This window comes from Loxodonta africana, unplaced genomic scaffold (assembly GCF_030014295.1).
Source record: "Loxodonta africana isolate mLoxAfr1 unplaced genomic scaffold, mLoxAfr1.hap2 scaffold_366, whole genome shotgun sequence".
Classification (NCBI taxonomy): Eukaryota; Metazoa; Chordata; class Mammalia; order Proboscidea; family Elephantidae; genus Loxodonta; species Loxodonta africana.
In genome coordinates this window covers 120758-139574 of record NW_026975080.1, presented here as the reverse complement: position 1 = coordinate 139574, position 18817 = coordinate 120758, and the positions used below count along the sequence as shown (strand labels likewise).

General features: G+C 42.2%; 1 long non-coding RNA gene across 2 annotated transcripts in view; it reads left to right on the top strand.

Annotated features, from left to right (window-relative positions):
• The window catches only part of LOC135229546 (uncharacterized), a 71924-nt gene that overhangs the window by 13181 nt on the left and 39926 nt on the right, over positions 1-18817 (top strand). Inside the window, exons 2-3 of one of the 2 annotated variants that reach the window (XR_010320232.1) lie at positions 6301-6801; positions 13564-16951. This is a non-coding gene — a long non-coding RNA (uncharacterized LOC135229546). Of the gene's footprint in view, positions 1-6300; positions 6802-13563; positions 16952-18817 lie in introns of those variants that run through there. The other variant, XR_010320233.1, reaches the window with a different exon arrangement.

Sequence of the window (18817 nt, the reverse complement as noted above, 5' to 3'; positions counted from 1 at the left end):
TTAAATTTTATTTTCAGAGATTTTTTCTAATAATTGTTTACATTTATTTATTTATTTTTAAAGTTAGACCCTGCTTTATTTTAGAGAGGAACAAACTTTCAAAGTTTTTAAGCAAACATTGGTCAGGGCTGGGCTTTTTTTTTATATTAACTTTTATTGAGCTTCAAGTGAACGTTTACAAATGAAGTCAGTCTGTCACATATAAGTTTGTATACACCTTACTCCGTACTCCCACTTGCTCTCCCCCTAATGAGTCAGCCCTTCCAGTCTCTCCTTTCGTGACAATTTTGCCAGCTTCCAACTCTCTCTATCCTCCCATCCCCCCTCCAGGAATTGGCACCTCCTTTTTGTGAATCACAAAGACCAGTGCTTTATATCAAGCCATTTAGATCTGGGGTATGGAGCAGTGATTTAAAAAAATTAAATTTTATTTTCAGAGATTTTTTCTATTAATTGTTTACATTTATTTTAATTGTATATTCTAAAACCCCTACAAAAAGGCATGAAATAATTGTTTAAATTTTAATTCATATGGGTCAAAATGTATGTTAAACTACCTATCGTCACCTTCACAGTCGTCGTTATGTTTGAGCCAATTGTTGTGGCCACTTGTTACCAAGTATGACCTGCTTCTCCAGGGACTGATCTCTCCTGACAACATGTCCAAAATATGTGAGATGAAGCCTCGCCATTCTTGCTTCTAAGGAATATTCTGGCTGTACTTCTTTCAAGACAGATTTGTTCATTCTTTTGGCAGTCCATGGTATATTCAATATTCTTTGCAAACACCGTAATTCAATGCCTTCAATTTTTCTGTGGTCTTCCTTATTCATTGCCCACCTTTCGTATGCGTATGAGGCGACTGAAAGCACCATGGCTTGAGTCAGGCGCACATTAGTTTTCAAGGTGACATCTGTACTTTTGAACACTTTAAGAGGCCTCTGGCAGCAGATTTGCCCAATGCAATGTGTCGTTTGATTTCTTGACTGCTGCTTCCGTGGGTGTTTATTGTGGATCCAAGTAAAAATGAAGCCCTTAATGACGTGAACATTTTCTCCGTTTATCATGATGTTGCTTATTGGTCCAGTTGTTAGGCTGTTAGTCTGTAGTCTTTGATCTTCAGCAGTAAATGCTTTAAGGCCTCTTCACTTTCAGCAAGCAAGATTGTATCATCTGCATATCTCAGGTTATTAATGAGTCTTGCTCCAATCCTGATGCCTTATTCTTCTTCAGACCAGCTTCTCAGATTATTTGCTCAGCATACAGGTTGAATACATATGGTGAAAGGATACAACGGTGATGCACACCTTTCTTGACTTTAAACCATGCTGTATTCCTTGTTCTGTTTAGATGACTGCCTCTTGTTCTATGTACAGGTTTCTCATAAAAACAGTTAAGTGTCCTGGAAATCTCATTCTTCCCCATGTTATCCATAATTTGTTATGAGCTGGAGTAGGTCTCAGAAATAATGTACCATTTCTTCCAGTTGGTTGTGCATGGCTGCCTACTTCCCTAGGTGGTAGCAGCTAAGGCCTGTCTCAGAAACACTCTCCTCCCCACTTAGCATGAGTTTTCACACTGGTCCATCTTCTTTCCCTTGTGTGTCTCCTGCCCTCCTCAGTGGCTGGGGAAAATGATAGTAGTCCACTGATGAGATTTATTCTTTTATTATACTTTATTTTATTATTTGTTTTTATAACATAGTTCTGTTAAAATCAAGGGTAATAAAAATGTTTGTATGATGGAAGTGGATAATCCCACCCACTGTGTCCATCTAAAGTTTCATGAGAAAACTGTGCCCACAACAGAGGGCTCCCACTCCTCTGGCTCACTGTATTTTCTCCTTGTTTATTTGCTCTTCCCTCTTTCCTGATGGATGCATGGAACCACTGAGCTTCAGGACTCCACAATTCTGCTTTTCATACCAGTGTTACTGTAATCTTGGGTTCATGGGCTGCCTTGCCACAGATTTACTCATTCTGTTTCTGTTAATTATTTCATTACTTAAAAATCTCTCATGAATTTTTCCAGAAGTACATTCTATTCCTCAAAAACTTGGAAGCAATGGGAAAGTATGCAAAAAAAAAAAAAAAAAAAAACAAGAAAACATACGTAATGCATAGAATAAATTATTAACGTTCCGATATGTCTATTTTCTTGCTTATATTGGCATGTATGTGTATTAGAGTCTCTGGTTGATGCAAATGGTTAATATCTTGAGCTGCTGACAGAAAGTTGGAGTTCAGGTCCACCCAGAATTGCTGTGAAAGAGAGGTCTGGCAGCCTACTTCCGAAAACTCAGCCATTGGAACCCCTATGGGGTACAGTTCTACTCTGGCACACTGGTGTCATCATGAATCAGAACTGACTCAGTGGCAACTGGTTTTATGTGTGTATTAGCACACACATTTATGTATATTAACACAGATATTACATCCTGATATTTTCATTCAACATTAGTCTTTTCATGGTAATTTTTTTTTGTTTTTTTTTAATGAGGGCATTAAATTACTTTGTAATATTCTGTGTGCATGTAGTATATGGTTTTTAGCGATTTGACTATAGTTGCAATAATGTGCATGTTTCTAGTAATCTTCAACCTATACTTACCTCTTTTTAACATACATCTCTGCCATTAAATCTCTTTGTTTAAGTGTTGTTTAACACTCATTACGCCTAAGGGATGGTCTCAGAAGCAGCCCTGATCAATTTTTCTCCCTCTTACTCATGAAGCCCCTTAATGTATTTCAAGGTATCAACTACGAAGGATTTTACGTACTTATCCTTTGTTTATTTTTCATTCAGTCAGTATATTCCATGGGCCAGAAGTAGTCTATGTTATGCAGATACAGTGGTGAAAGGTACACACTGTCCCTGTCGTCATGAAGGGGACAACCCAGTGCAGGTGGGAGGAGCACTGGGGAAATGCAGCTGAGAGAAAGGACAGACAACCCTCCAGGAACCACACTGGACTTCAGAGAGGCTTGTTGGCTGCTGTTCACCTGGCAGGCTTCTAGATACCAGAGTACCCTTGGGCTTGGTGCCTGCTCCTCTCTCTATTGACACCCTCCCTCTAGGATGCCTCAGTGAGTTTACTGCTGTCTATTTGTAGCTATGGACCTGAGGTTTATACCTCCATCCATTCAAACTCCTCCTGGGTCCAGACTCATATATTCAAATGTCAGCCTAACTCTCTGTATTGACCTCTTTATGCATTATAATGATACATTCCTCATATGGCCATCATGAAAAGCAAACATGAAAGGAAAAGCACAGGAGTGCCTGGCACCAGTGTAGGTACTCAATGAGCATTAGCTGTTGGTATTATTCTTGACATCTCCGTGTGTGGTGAAGTTTTATTACCGGACATCTCCATGTGGATATCTAACAGCTGCACCATGTTATCTAGGCTATGAAACAATTCTTGGTTCCAACCACCATTCCGTTCTTATCGATGAATTTCTCAGGACTTCGGTGATGGGAGTGTGTGTTTTTCCACACAATGGACATGATTAGGAATGGTAGGCCAGGTCCTGCACAATAAATTGCTCCAACATTCCTATGGGTGACCATTGAGACAAGTTTCAGCCACTGAATGTAGCAAAGAATTGGAACTACTCTCAGCTGTTCATGTGAGTACTCTCAATCCAGAATATCTGGTAAATCAACTGTTAGGGATTGAATTGTGTCCCTCCAAAATGTATGTGGAAATCCTAACCCCTGTACCTGTAATTCTGACCTTGTTTGGAAATAAGGGGCCTGCTTTTATTATGTGAATGAGGTCATACCAATGTAGGGTGGGTCCTAAGCCTAACTCTTCTTAGTTATAAAAGGAGCAGAATACACACAGACACAAACAGGTGAAAAGGAAGACAGACAAAGAAGACAGATGCTTCTAGAAGGCCAGGAACACAAATGATTGCTGGCATCTACTAGAAGCTGAGGTAGACAAGGAAGGACCTCCCACTACAGCCATGCCCTGAATTCGAACTACTACCTGCTAAACTGTGAGAAAATAAATTTCTGTCCTTTAAAAGCCATCCAGTTGTGTTATTTTTTGTTATGGAGGGACTAGGTAACTAACACACATACCCGTGCTTGTAAGTTCAGCCCAGTGCAGAATAATTTTCTTCCCTCCTTGGTCTAGCCCACCCGAACCTCCTCTTTCCCTATCAGTGTCCTTTGCTTTCACCTAAGAGCTATGACAGAGTCCGCTTGATGCTGACGCATTGAAATTTCAATTTATTTTTTATTTATGATTACTATTAATTCCAATATTTTCTACAGTTTTCAATGGAGACAGTCCTATAATCTATGAATAGCAGTTATACTTTTTTTGTACTAGCTTACACTTCCAGTGTTAAATGTTTAATAAAAATAATGATAGAAGCATCCTTATTTTATTTTTTATTAATTTTAAAGAGAATGTCCCACCCGTCACCATGAACTATCATGCTAGTTGTAGTTTTCCACGTTCGGGAACTCCTTTTCTGTTCCATGTTTGCACCTAGTCCTTATCTGTCCGTGTGATTGGATTTTATCAACCTGCTTTGCCCCCATCTCTTGAGGTGAGCATATGTCTTCTCTTCTTTCACCTATGCATGTGGTGAATGAAATTACTAAATCTTTAATGTTCACTCAAATTTGTATGCCTACAATAAACCGCCTTGATCATGGCATGTTACGTGGTTTACCCTTTGCTGGATTTCCTTTGCTGGCATCTTATGTAGGGTTTTGCATCTCAGTTACTGAGTGTGCTTGTCCTCTAACTCTTCTTCTACCTTCCTTCTCTAATTTGTTATCATTTTTAAACTAGCCATAAGGATCAAGTTAGGGGAGTGTCTCATGGTTTTCTAATCTCTGTTGACTGCGTACAAGATTAAAATGACTGTTTCTTGCATGTTTGCTGGAACCTGACTGGAAACGATCTAGGTCTGCCATTTTCTTTGTAGGGAGATCTTGAACTACTGACCCATTTTATTTAGTGGTTAAAGGCCTCTTCTGGTGCTAATTTACTTGTAAAAAATTCTGATGCATGTTCTAGATTGCTCGAATCTCATCTTTAAATATTGATTATCAGGGCTTGTAGCCTCATGCAAGCCAATTAATCAATCCCAGATTTCCCCAAAGTCAGGCTCTGCAACTATTCCCGGTACCAAATTCCCTCATCTAAGACTTATTTGCAAAGAAAGATACAACAGTATGCTATCTACGCGGTTGTGTATCCGCAGCCTTCTTGAGTCCATAACGTGAGGTTACAGTCTTCTAATACTTTTTTTGTAATTGTTCTCTTTCTTTTTTTTTTTTTTTTCCTTTTTTCACTGCCAATACCGCCCCCCACCCCAGTCTAGTAGTTTTAAAGTTGTGCGTTTCAGGTTCAAGTCTGTAATCCAGCTGGGATTCTGTGTGTGCTGCATGTGTGCATCAAAAGAACACGCTTCTAGAAGCAGAAAGCAGGCAGTGCGACTGTTCGGTGGTTGGCGGGGCGGGGGGAGGGGAGCTGCTGCCCAGAGAGGGCGCCCGAGGGAGGCAGGAGATGCCGGGCTGCCCACCGCAAGCCCGCAGACTCCAAGGAGGCGGAACCCGCGTGCGCCATGAGCCTTTTGAGACAGGCCCAAGCCCGCCCAGCCGGGTGCTAACCTCGCACCCGCCAGGCTTGCGGGTTCCCCCAGGACTAGGGGAAGCCTGAGGCCAAGGAGGACAAGACCTAGGGTCTGGACCTGGGAACTGGTTCTGCCACGTGTGATCGCAGCACTTATGCTGGGAAGGAGGGCAGGAAGCATATCGCAACGTGCGTCCGGACGATGACCCAGAAGGGCAGGAGTTGTAGTCACCCACGGACTCTGCGTCTGCATATGGACGCCCCCAGGGTGCAATTCCAGGAGCAGAAGGCAAAGCCACAGAGGCCACAGTGCACCTCGCTGATGCTCCCCAGGGGCATTTCCCTAAATTTGGGGAACAGTCCCTCCTCTGGGCTAGGGACTTTGTTTCCTCCATTGTCATCACTGACTGTGAGCAGACTCTTGTCTAGGCAGACTAACGAGGAGTTATCAAAATGAGCTCCAAACTCCGGATTTGAGTTAAGGATCATAAATTAACACAGAGAAATACGACTTTAGCAATAAGTGCCTGCTTGAAGCCCAAGTTGCCTGAAAACACGGAATTTCAGTCTTTCAGCTCCTCTGCTAATCTAGGGACTAAGAACAGGATCTCACTGGAGCTCAAAGATGTGGGGCACTGGGAATACTCTGGGTCTGTCTGCTCATGGCTGATTGCCTGATTCCCAGTTTTATTATACAGCTTAAATACAGACCAGAAGAGGAGTTTGGGGCTTGACACCTGACATCTTAACACCAGTTCCTGTTTCTTGAGGAAGGAAGAGGTAAAATAAATCAGCGTTTGCTGTTTCCTTCTCCATCCCCGGAAGTCCTGATGAAGACCCTCTCAGGTAAGGATTGACAGGGAGTGGCTTGGTTTACTATTCAACTTTGTCCTTCAGTAACTTTGTTTATGTCCTGCATGTAAACTGTTGTGCATTGAGAAGCATTCTAATTCTTGTGCAGAAGGACTAGACCTCCTGCAGAATGACTATATTGTGCCTCCCTCGGGCACCCCTGTCTGCGCAGCACCCCCCAACGCCAACTGCCCAACCGCCTCTCTCCTGGCATTCTGCTTCTAGAAGCATGTTCTTTTGATGCAGAGATGCAGCACACACAGAATCCCAGCTGGATTACAGACTTGAACCTGAAGACCTTATGCAGAATGACAATTTATGAACCACTAAGCTCAGTACTAAAGCAGGTACTTACCCCTCAGAGAAGGCCCTGGGGGAGGTTGACACCTGCATTCCCCAGCGCTCCTGCTGCTCTAGAAGTGCCTGAAATGCCTCTCTGGGAAAGGCCTTCAGAGTAGTAGGCTCATGGCCCACGTGGGAATTCAGGCCTATTTTTCTGTTAGAACATCTCATTTCGCTCTGAAAATATTATTATCCAGTTTATCCACCAGGCATGAGTACAGACATCTCATATTTTCAAAATTAACCCCATTCTCTAATACTAATGTGCCACCAAGAGTATATTCCAAAGTTTTTCCAATAGGCTAGAAAGTCTTTGCAAAGAGGGGAGTCCTGCGCCATGTTGTGCAGTGACAACAGGGTTGGCATAATATGTTTACCGAGATACCTACCACTTTTTTTAATTTTTTATTGTGCTTCATTTGAAACTTTACAGAGCAAATTACTTTCTTGTTCAACCATTTATACACAATTGTTTTGTGACATTGGTTGCAATATTCATGATGTGTCAATATTGTCCTCTCCTATGCTCCAGTTCCCCGTTTCCATCCGCCATGATTCCTGTTCCGTCCTGCCCTCTTTTCAGTGCTTTTGGGCTGGTTTTGTACTTTTGGTCTCATACACATGATTGAACTAAGAAACACTTTCTTCACGTGTGTTGTTGTTTGTTTTATAGACCTGTCTAATCTTTGGTGGAGGGCGAACTTCCGAAGATACTTTCCACTTTGTTGCTTTCCATAATTCCTGAAATTCCAAGCCTGCCACCTGAAGAACTTCCTTTAGTGTTTCATTTAGAGCAAGTCTGGTGGCGATGAATTCTCTTAAGCGTCTTTCACCTGAGAATGTCAATATTTTTCCTTTACTCATGAAGGAAATAACAGCCTATAGAACACCGGGTTAATGTTTCTTTTCTTTCAGTGTTGAAAAAATGTTGTTTTCACAGCCTTTTCGCCTCCATGGCTTCTGATGATGAATACAGAGTCATTCCAATTGTTTCTCCTGTGTGAGATGACTTGTTTTCTCTCTAGCTTCTTTGAAGATATTTTCTTGGTCCTTGTTATTCCACAATTGACAATGAGGCATTTGGGCATAAAATTATGTGAGTTTAACTTGTTGGAGTTTGCATAGCTTCTTGAATCTGTAAGTTTGTGTCTTTCAACAAATTGGGAAAGTGTTGAGCCAGTATTTCTTCAGATACTTTTTTCTACACCACATATTTTTTCTACACCGTATGGAATTCCAATAAATAAATGTTAGATATTTTTGAATTTTTTTGAGGCTCTGTTCATTTTTTTTCAATATTTGTTCTCTGTTTTCAGATTGGATATTTTCAATTGAACTGTTTTCATCTCATTGATCCTTTTGTCTGTCAACAGCATTCCACTGTAGAGCTGATCAAGTGAATTTTTTATCCTATTTTTCTGTTTTTCCTGTCTAAAATTTTCATTTGTGAATGGTTTCTATGTATTTTTCTATTTTTCTAAGTTGTGCCTGTTACTTCTTTGAGCATGGTTAAAGTAGCTTTTTAAAGTTTTTGTCTGTGATTCCAAGACTGTGTCTTACTTCAATCTTACAGAAAATGTCGATGTTGTTTGTTTTAGGAATCACTTGACCCAGTTATGTTCAGGCTGCAGGTTCTTTCCCAACTTCTGTGTGCTGTGGCTCAGATGTCAGTTCAGATTTTGAAGACTTTGCAGTGATATTTGGATGTAATCTATGGGAGTGTCACTCAGTCTGGGACCTTGTTGGTGTTCTAACCCATAATGCAGTTCTCAAAGGATTGATCTACTTCTTAGGGTCAGAGCAAAGCATATGCAACTGTGGGAGTGGGGAGGGGTATGAAAAACAACTTTATGGTATCCCCCTCTTGAGCCGCCTGGTCTCTGTCTCTCTGAGGCTCTCTGATGTCTGAGCAGCTACCTTCCTGGTCCACTGGCAAGAATGTTGGGGCTTTAATCTCTTCATTCTGCTGCACAATTAAGTGACTGGGTCTGCGTATGAGGCCAAATAATGGTAAGATGGAGAAAATGTAACAGAGATTCCTGTACATTATTTGGTCCTTATATACTTAGGTCAGAGAGAAGGCACACTGTTTCGGGTGATACTTTGAAACAGGTATGGAGAAAAAGGCATTAACAGGTCGATAGCTGCATACTAGGTGTTACGGATTAAATTCTGTCTTCCCAAAATGTATATATCAGCTTGACTAGGCCATGCTTCTCAGTATTGTGCGATTATCCACCATTTTGTCAGCTGGTGTGATTTTCCAATGTATTGTAAATCATACCTCTATGATGTTAATGATCGAGGATTTGAAGCAGTTATGTTAAGGAGGCAGGGCTCAGTCTACAAGATTAAGTTGTGTTTTAAGTCAATCTCTTTTAAGATATAAAAGAGAAAAGAGCAGAGAGACAGGGGGACCTCAGTAGCACCAAGAAAGAAGTGTCAGGAGCAGTGCATCCTTTGGACCTAGGATCCCTGTGCTGAGAACCTTCTTGTCCAGGGGAAGATTGGTGACAAAGACCTTCTCGTAGGAGTGACAGAGAGAAAAAGCCTTCCCCTGGAGTTGGCACCCTGAATTTGGACTTATAGCCTCCTAGACTGTGAGGGAATAATTTTCTTTGTTAAAGTCATCCATTTGTGGTATTTCTGTTACAGGAGCACTAGATATCTAAGACGCTAGGTACCAGGAGATGTACATTTCCCAGCTCTTTCGCTCCCAGGGACACTATGACTAAGTAGCCAATGCCATAAATCCATGCGAGCAGACTGTTCTGATTACTGCTTTGACTCTACTGTCTGTTATGGTAACCACACCCACCTTGTCTTTGTTGATTGAGTGCCACCACTTGGATGCTACCACCATGGGGTCCAGTCAACTGCATTGTAGTCAGGTGTCTTAATTCAGTTAGGGCAGTTCTCACTGTGGACTCTTACTTACATAAAATAGCAACCACAGAAGTCTTCAATAATGCTGGGGCTTGCTTCCCAAATTTGTACCTCACTGCTATGGTAAAAAGAGAGCCCTCTGGGCACTCCGTGTGTGGGTCTGTGGGTCCAGCCTAATAAATCCATTCTAACATTCCAATTTCCCTCAGCCTTTGGATACCTTCTCCTACAGTATACAATGGCAGATCTGCCATTTCCACTTGATTTATTTTAGGCCACCACTTAATCCATGCTTCAGTAAACCAGCCAAATAAACTATGAGATCCTTTTCTAACCTCTGAAGCTGAAACACTGAATGAAGAATCTATGCTTCCTGGGCCTATATCAATAAACTCAGACTAATCCACCTTTATGTTGCTTGCACCGTTATCCCACACCCAAAATAGCCATTCCCACACATATTCACCAGGTTTCTGTATGTATATATTAGAAAAATCAAGCAGTTCTTTTGGAGTTTAGCATAGCTTATCCTGGGTCACACTTCATAGCTCACCTTTTGGGGCTTGTTGGGACTGAAGTCTAGGTATAGGTCTAGAAGCAAAAATGGGCAGAGGCAGTGGGATGTTCAGCCGTGTCTTATAAGGCATCTGCCTAAGGTGATGCCCCAGGCAATGCCCCAGACACCACCCCAGGAGACAACTCAAACAAGACACTTCAGGCACAGCTGGGGTAATCTCATCAGATGGAGGTGGAAGGGATAATTGTTTTACTGGGAAGGGTGGCTTAGCCGGCAAAGTTAGAGAATCTCTTTAGATGGGAGTAAGAGGTCTGGTTCTGTTAGGAAGAGCGATTCAACAGAAATTGGAGGTTCATTGTCCCCCGCTTCCTGACTATCTGCCCATATGTCCTCATCCCAAGTTTCAGGATCCCATTTCTTCCCAATCAGTGCCCTTACTTTAACTTCAGAAACCATTTGAGTGAGGTTGGATATTCAACTGGTGCTTTAATTCAGTCACTCTTATGATAAGAATCTGAGTTTATTTTTGGCAGCATTAGCCTTGTTAGTATAAGAAATATGGTTTTCTTTCTGGGCACAAGTGGCAGCTTTCAGATCTTGTATGTGGTGCTTGAGCTTTGAGTCCATTTCTTTCATTCACCAGTGTGGCTAGCAAAAGCAGGACCAACCAAGCAGCTTCCTTATTATTCTTATTCTGACAAAATTATAGAAAAGTATCAAATATGTAATCAGGCAGAGCCTTGTCTCTCACAAATATTTGATCCAGTTGTAGTAGTATTTTGCGTATTTCTATTGTCACCTCCCACCATGGATTAGCAATAGCCTATTTACTACTGGAGACAGTCATCAGTGCCTTTAAGATTAGCCAGACTTGAGAATCAATTCAGAAAACTCATCCTTAAGATTTGGTTCCTCTGGAACCACTGTAGGTACCAAATGTCTTAGCCTGGGATCTCTAGAGATGCAAAACTGGTGAACAGAATATATATATACACACATATATATATATAAAAAAAGAGTGTGTGTATATATACGTGTGTGTATGTGTGTGTATATATATATATATACATATAAAAAAATTTTTTTTTTTTATATGGAAACCCTAGTCGCATAATGGTTAATAGCTATAGCTGCTAACCAAAAGGTTAGCATTTCGAATCCACCAGGCGCTCCTTGGGAACTCTGTGGGGCAGTTCTGCTCTGTCCTGTAGGGTCACTATGAGTTGGAACCGACTCGACGGCAATGGGTACACACACACACACACACCCACCCACCCATATATGCTTACATATGTTAGTTGTGGCTGTTAGAGGCCATCGATCCTGTGTAAAACAGAATGAAACACTGCCTGATCCTGAACCATCCTCACAATCATTGCTATGTTTGAGCCCATTCTTGCAGCCATTGTGTCAGTTCATGTTGTTGAGCGCCTTCCTCTTTTTTTCTGACCCTCAGCTTTTCCAAGCATGATGAGCCTTTCCTGGGACAGGTCCCTCCTGAAAATATGTCCAAGGCACGTGAGACGAAGTCTCGCCATCCTTGCTTCTAAGGTGCATTCTTGGTGTACTTCTTCCCAGATGGATTTGTTTATTCTTCTGGCAGTCCATGGTATATTCAGTATTCTTTGCCAACACCATATTTTAAATGAATCAGTTCTTTGGTTTTCCGTATTCATTGTCTAACTTGCTCAAGCATGTGAGGTGGTAGAAAATATCATGGCTTTGCTCAGGCACACCTTAGTCCTCAAAGTGACATCTTTCCTTCACAACACTTTAAGGAGGTCTTTTGCAATAGATTTGCCCAATGCAATACATTGTTTGAATTCTTGACTGCTGCTTCTGTGGGCATTGATTATGGATTCAAGTTAAATGAAATGCTTGATGACTTCAGTATTTTCTCTATCATGGTGTTGCTTACTGGTCCAGTTGTGAGAATTTTTGTTTTCTTTATGTTGAGGTGTAATCCATACTGAAGGCTGTAGTGGTTGCTCTTCATCAGTAACTGCTTCAAGTCCTCTTTACTTTCAGCAAGCAAGGTCGTATCAGCTGCATATCATAGGTTGTTAGTGAATCTTTCTCCAAAACTGATGCCATGTTCTTCTTCTTACAGACCAGCTTCTCAGATTATTTGCTCAGCATACAGATTGAGTAAGTATGGTGAAAGGATACCACCATGACACATAACTTTCTGATTTTAAACCACACGGTATCCCCTTGCCCTACTCAAATGACTGCCTCTTGGTCTACATAGATATTCCGCATGACTACAGTTAAGTGTTCTGGAATTCCCATTCTTTGGTAAGCTATCCATAATTTGTCATGAGCCACACAGTTGAGTGTGCTTGTATAGTAAACAAAAATAGGTAAACATCTTAGTGATAGTCTCTACTTTCAGCCAAGATCCATCAGACATCAGAAATGATATCCCATGTTCCATGTCTTCCTCTGAATCCAGCTTGAATTTTTGGTAGTTTCCTGTCTGTGTACTGCTGCAACTGTTTTTAAATTAAATTCAGCAAAATTTTTCTTGCATGTAATGTTAATGACATTGCTCGATAATTTCCGCATTGCGTTGGACCACCTCTCTTTGGAATGGGCACACATATAGATCTCTTTCAGTCATTTGGTCAGGTAGCTGTCTTCCAAATATATTGGAATAGACAAGTGAGCACCTCCAGCACTGCGTCCCTGTGTTGAAACATCTCATTTGGTACGCCATCAATTCCTGGAGCCATGTTTTTTGCCAATGCCTTCAGTGCAGCTTGGAGTTCTTCCTTCAGTACCATCAGCTCTTGATCCTATGCTACCTCCTGATATGGTTGAACGTCGACCAATTGTTTTTGGTGTATTGAGTCTTTGTATTCCTTCCATCTACTTTTGATGTTTCCTCTGTTGTTCGATATTTTGCCCATAGAATCCTTCAGTATTGCGCCTAGAGGCTTGAATATTTCCTTCAGTTCTTTCAGCTTGAGAAATGCCAGGTGTTTTCTTCCCTTTTGGTTTTCTAACTCCAGATCTGTTCACATTATATTATCATACTTTGTCTTCTCCAGCTTCCCTTTCAGGTATTCTGTTGAACTCTTTTACATTATTTTTCCTTCCATTCTCTTTAGCTACTGTACATTCAAGAGCAAGATTCAGAGTCTCTTGTGACATCCTCTTTGGTCTTTGCTTTCTTTCCTGTCTTTCTAATGACTTTTTGTTTTTTTCATATATGATGTCCTTGCTATCATCCCACAACTAATCTGGTCTTCGATCATTAGTGTGCAGTGCATCAAATCTATTCTTGAGATGGTCTCTAAATTCAGGTTTGATATACTCAAGGGCATACTTTGACTCATGGACTTGTTTTAATTTTCTTCAGCTTCAACTTGAACGTGAATATGAGCAACTGATCATCTGTTCTGCAGTCAGCCCCTGCCCTGATTCTGACTCATGATATTGACCAAGTGAAGAGTGATTCAGAGAAAAACATGGATAGAGTGTGACCTAATTTCCATAAAAACAAACAAATGAATGTACTTACATGTGTCCCGGCAAAAAGAAGTGTGTAAAAGGGTACATATGTATCTTTGGACACTGGACACTTCAGGGGAGCAGGTATAATATACTTATGTGGGGATGGCTCTTATTATAACTTCTATATACAAATCTCTATTGTTAAATGTGTTATAAGAATGTAAAAGCTTTTAAAGTTTAATAACATCATACGTGTATGTGTGTGTATTTGAAACTTTTTTTCTTTTGACTATTTTATATATGTGTTTTTTAGTTATCTAGTTTTTTTTTTAGTGTGGCTATAGCAGAGATACCAAAAGTGGATGGCTTTAACAAACAGAAACTTATTCTCTCACAGTTTAAGAAGCAACAAGTTTGAAGTCAGGGCACCAGGTCTAGGAGAAAGCTCTCTCTCTTTGTGGCTCTGGGGGAAGGTCCTTGTCATCTATCTTCCCCTGGCCTAGGAAATTCTCAGCGCGTGGACACTGGGTCAAAAAGACGTGCTCCACTCCAGGCACTTCTTCCTTGGTGGTATGAGGTCCCTCTCATTTCCGCTCACTCTTCTCTTTGTATCTCAAAAGAGACTGACTCAAGACTCACCCTAATCCTGTAGATTGTGTCCTCCCTCATTAACCTAACTGCCTCTAATCCCGCCTTATTTACATCACAGAGGTTAGAATTTACAACACATAAGTAATCACATCAGATCACAAAATGCAGGACAACCACACAATACTGGGAATCATGGTCTGGCCAGGTTGGCACACATTTTGGGGGACACTATTCAATCCATAACAACAGAGAAAACACTGTCTTCAATGCCAGATTCAGAGACTTTTATCAATCTATGAAGGGCAAACACAGAAATTGAACAAAATTCAGACCAGCGAATTATTGCTTGCTCTTGTAACTAATGACTTCTTCTGGTCTCTGTACCTGGAAATGGCCAAAAAGAATTCTGTGAGGATTAATTCAGTTATTGCTAAAACATCTACTGCATTTACATGTCTACAGATAAGGAATAATGCTGGACACCATGTGTGATTCATTAAGTAACACAGGGACTATTAGACTGTTGTTCTCCTTCTCTGATATGCCACTATCACCTTCTCCCCTTGTTGCTCTCCTGAAAAACCCACACTTGTATATTCTAGGCTTTTTTCCAGGATTGAATTTGCAGGAAGTTGAAGATACATCTTTGAAAGATAAAGAAGACTTTGGCCACATTGTCTTTAGACAGTCGAACTTCCCAGCCAGCCTCTGTGCAGGATGGGAATTCACAATCCCTCCTACTCAGTACCTCTGAGCAGGACGGGATTTCTGTTTCATTATCAGGAGACTGTGGAATTCACCCCTCTTCAGAAAACTTACTTTCCTTTGCCTCAAACTGTCCCTCTCAGGATCTGTCACGGTCACTCTGAGAAATTCACATGGGCAGCCTGTATGGAAGTGCCCATCCTAGAGTCCCTGCCCTCCCTTCCTTGCTCCGTAGGGCTTCCTCCGACACTTGGGGTCACATCTCCCAGGGAGTACACACCTCTGGCACTTCCAGGGATTCCCAGGCCCTGGGATACTGTGGATGGGACTTGGAACTCAATCTGTTTCTTCCCATCCTCACCTTTGGTTATCTGTGTTCTGTCTTCACCAGATTTAGGAGGCCTTGTCTTCTCTTTGCTCATTTCATTTCAGTCAGGCTTTTCTATTCCAACTCTCTGATCTCAGGACACATCAGGTTAGACCACAGAAAAGAGAAAGACCAAGCAAACATCACTGATCTGTGCAGAAGCTGCTGGGAAGGGATTCGATTCTCATTGGTTTAGGGTTTTAAGCCCACTGCTCACCGGCAGGCAGGTTCCCCCCAGAGTCTGGCTTCTGTCTGGTACCTTGTACTACAAAGAACTCAGTGACCAGCCCACCTTCACAATCACACCTCCCTTAGAGCTATCTTTGCAGAGGCTGTTTCTCAGACTTCCATGTCCCACTGAAATCCCATTTCTCTTTCCTTACAAACATTGTGCTCATTCTCAGGGCCCTGAGACCTCATCTGCAGGTGAGTCTTGTCCTCTTCTCTCCTTGGCGGGGGGAGCTTTGGAGTGGACCTCATGTCTTTGGACAGCTATCCTGGGGCTTCTTCCACCCTGGTGCTCTAGGGCTGCATCTCTCCATGTACTTGAGGGGTCGTGGAAGGGGCACAAGGCTAAAAGAGTGGATCTTCCAGGTGAGGTGGGTTTAAGAAGCCTGAATGAAGTTCTTCCCTGAAGGGTGCATATTTTGCAGTCCAGACATCCTGCTCCTCTCAGTCTAAGTGTCCTAGCACGTCTTCAGGTGCTTTCTCCTTTGACCTTGAGGCCATGCCTGCACCCTCTGCAGCCAGGTCTCCGACATGTGTAGCAGCACCAGTAGGTGTGGTAGCCTCTTCAGCCCCTGTCTCCTCCTCCAGATGCTCCTGGAGGTGCCTGGCTCTTCTTGCCAGGACTCCAGGATGCTGACCAGGGACTCAGTGTTGGTTAGACTGAGGGCAGACCTGATGGCACTCACTTTCTTCAAAAACTCGGCCTCAAGACCAGGGGCCTTTTGCCGACAGGGGTGTGAGATGTTTTGGTCTGGTCTGCCAGACCATGGCTAACCCCTTGACCTTACACACTTGGGTAGAATACTCATACTTGACCTATGGATCTCTGGAGTAATTTGATGAGTGGGAATTCTGCCTAGTGGAAGCTGATGCAAAAGGCCTCGCTGATACTTGGGGAATCTTCCTGGGCTTGGAACTTGGGCTTTTTGTTCTCATGTTCTACCCTGAGTGACACTTTCCTCTTGGGTTGAGACTTGCAATAATGGAGAGTTAATTTACATGAGCCCTCTGGGCTCTGGTGTCTCAACTGTGACCTAAGTCTCTGGTCTAGGGATCCCTGGAGGCCTCTCCATCACCACCATCCTCCACTTCCACAGTCCCCATGGTTTCTTTCTTCTTCCCCAGGCACAGACCATACTTTAGGGAATTTACTCTGGGCAATAAAGTCTCCTCCAGAAAATTTCAGCGATGGTACTACCTTATAGCAAAAGTCTATCGTTTTTCCAAAAATTATAATACATTGATTTAAAAATAAAACTCCCAGTTTTCTTTTAGTAGATTCCAATTCATAGCAACCCTATAGGACAGAGTAGAACTCCCCTTAGGGTTTCCAAGGAGCAGCTGGTGGATTCCAACTGCCAGACCTTTTAGTTAGCAGCCGAAGGTTTATCCTGTGATAGTTTATAATATAAACAGAGGATCGCCACATTAAAAAAATTTTTTTTTTTTTGCGTTTGTTGGATGGAAGTGAATTTGCTCCTGTGGAATATGGGAGTTACCTCATCCTCTGCACCTTCATGATAATACATGGTTTCTCTAAAAACTGTTTTCTATGAAAGTTATTTTTTTTAGTAAATTTAGAGTGTAAACATTGAAACAGGAGAATCGGTCTCCTCTTTGTAACTTGTTTTCATACTCCTTTTAAGGGAAGGATTTTCACAGAAGGAATTATACTTAAAGAGACAGCGTAATTTGTACTTTTATGTGTGATTTAAAACTTCTCCTCGTACCCTTAACTAGCCTACACCAGGAGATTAAGATTGCCTTTCTCTGAACAGAAGCCCATTACCATGTCCTTCAGCGTGAGGCAGAAACAGATGTCCGTATTTGAGAGTCTGATGGCACAAACCTTAGTAGCTGAATCACAACCATGCCTCCTGTGTGGGCGAGCGGGGCTTGTATATGTCAGCTTAAGGGTCAGTTTTTTTCTGAGTTTGAGGGAAGGATTGGCGAGTTAAGGAAGAAAGAGAAGGAGTTTGGGAGGGGAGTGTAAGCTCCAGTGACAGACAGAAGATGGGGTGGGGGATCTCTCAAAGGGTATTAGAGGCCAGTCAGAAAAGCAGGAAGCAGCAGGAAGCAGGGCCAGTGGAGGGCAGCACTGGGTGGAGGAGGACAGCAGAGGTAATAGTAGTAGGGAGGGCAACAAAACTGGCCTGAAAAGAGTGATACATGACTGATCCTAGATGAAGCTCAGGTTGAGAAAAGTAGGAAAATAAAAAATTCTATCCTGTAGCCATGTTTGTGGTTAGGAGTTGTTAGGCTCTTGAGGGAGGTGGGCAGGAGACACAGGAGGGGAAGGGGAGTTCCTGGATCTAGGAAGGAGTCTACAGCCCTTCTTCTGCCCTCAATGATGTGGGTTCTGGCCTCTTCAACCTACCACTCCCAGAACCTCCTGAGAAATTTCCTTAGTTCTTCACATGGTATATTAATTCCATCTCATTAGAAAATATAATAATGAAGTACGCTTCTTGCAACCCACCCTTTCCACCATCCTATACTCTCTGCCCCAGTTGCCCACTGGCTTCCTTCCCTTCCACCATGTTCAGATCCAGAACAAAAGAGTGCCTTTTCTGCAGCTATTCTGGAAAGCTCTCAAACTTACAATTGAATTCTTTCATTTCATCCCTCATTTATTCCTACATTTCTTATTGACAAAATAAACTTTGGTTAATTATCCACTAAATGACAGAATGTGCTTTCTCAGGAGAATCTTCCTTATGACCTTATCCATTCACCCCAAATCCTTCATCTTGTCCTACCATGGCTCTCTTTTCTGGTGGAAGTCAGACCTTTTGTTCTGTAGCACTCATCAATCGGGGACAACTTTTCCTCACCTTTATCTGGAGTCTTAGAGAAAGGCCTTTTCCTCGTGTATCACTGTTTCATCCTGCTTGGGTGAAGATGTCCAAACATAATGGTCTGAAGGACCTTTATCCCTTCTCCCAGCAGGAAGCTTTAATAACCTGGGGACTCTGGCTTGCTCCTGAATTTCCTTGATTCAGTAGCTACAGTTTCTCTCCCACAAGACCTGAGGTTGGCACCCTTTTCAAAAAGCAGCTGAGATCTGAGTTAGCACCAAGGCTTCCGTAATCCTGTGTGACATCATTGCTGACACTGCTGAGTTCCATGGGCCCAGTTTGAAGCTAAACACAGCAACCAGAAAAACATGAAACTGTCAGGTAGGCGCTTGAGAAGTGCTAGTGCCAATGTGGGAAGAAGGAGAGTAGATACTAAAAATGAATTGAAACTTTTCGGTGCCGTGTAAGGG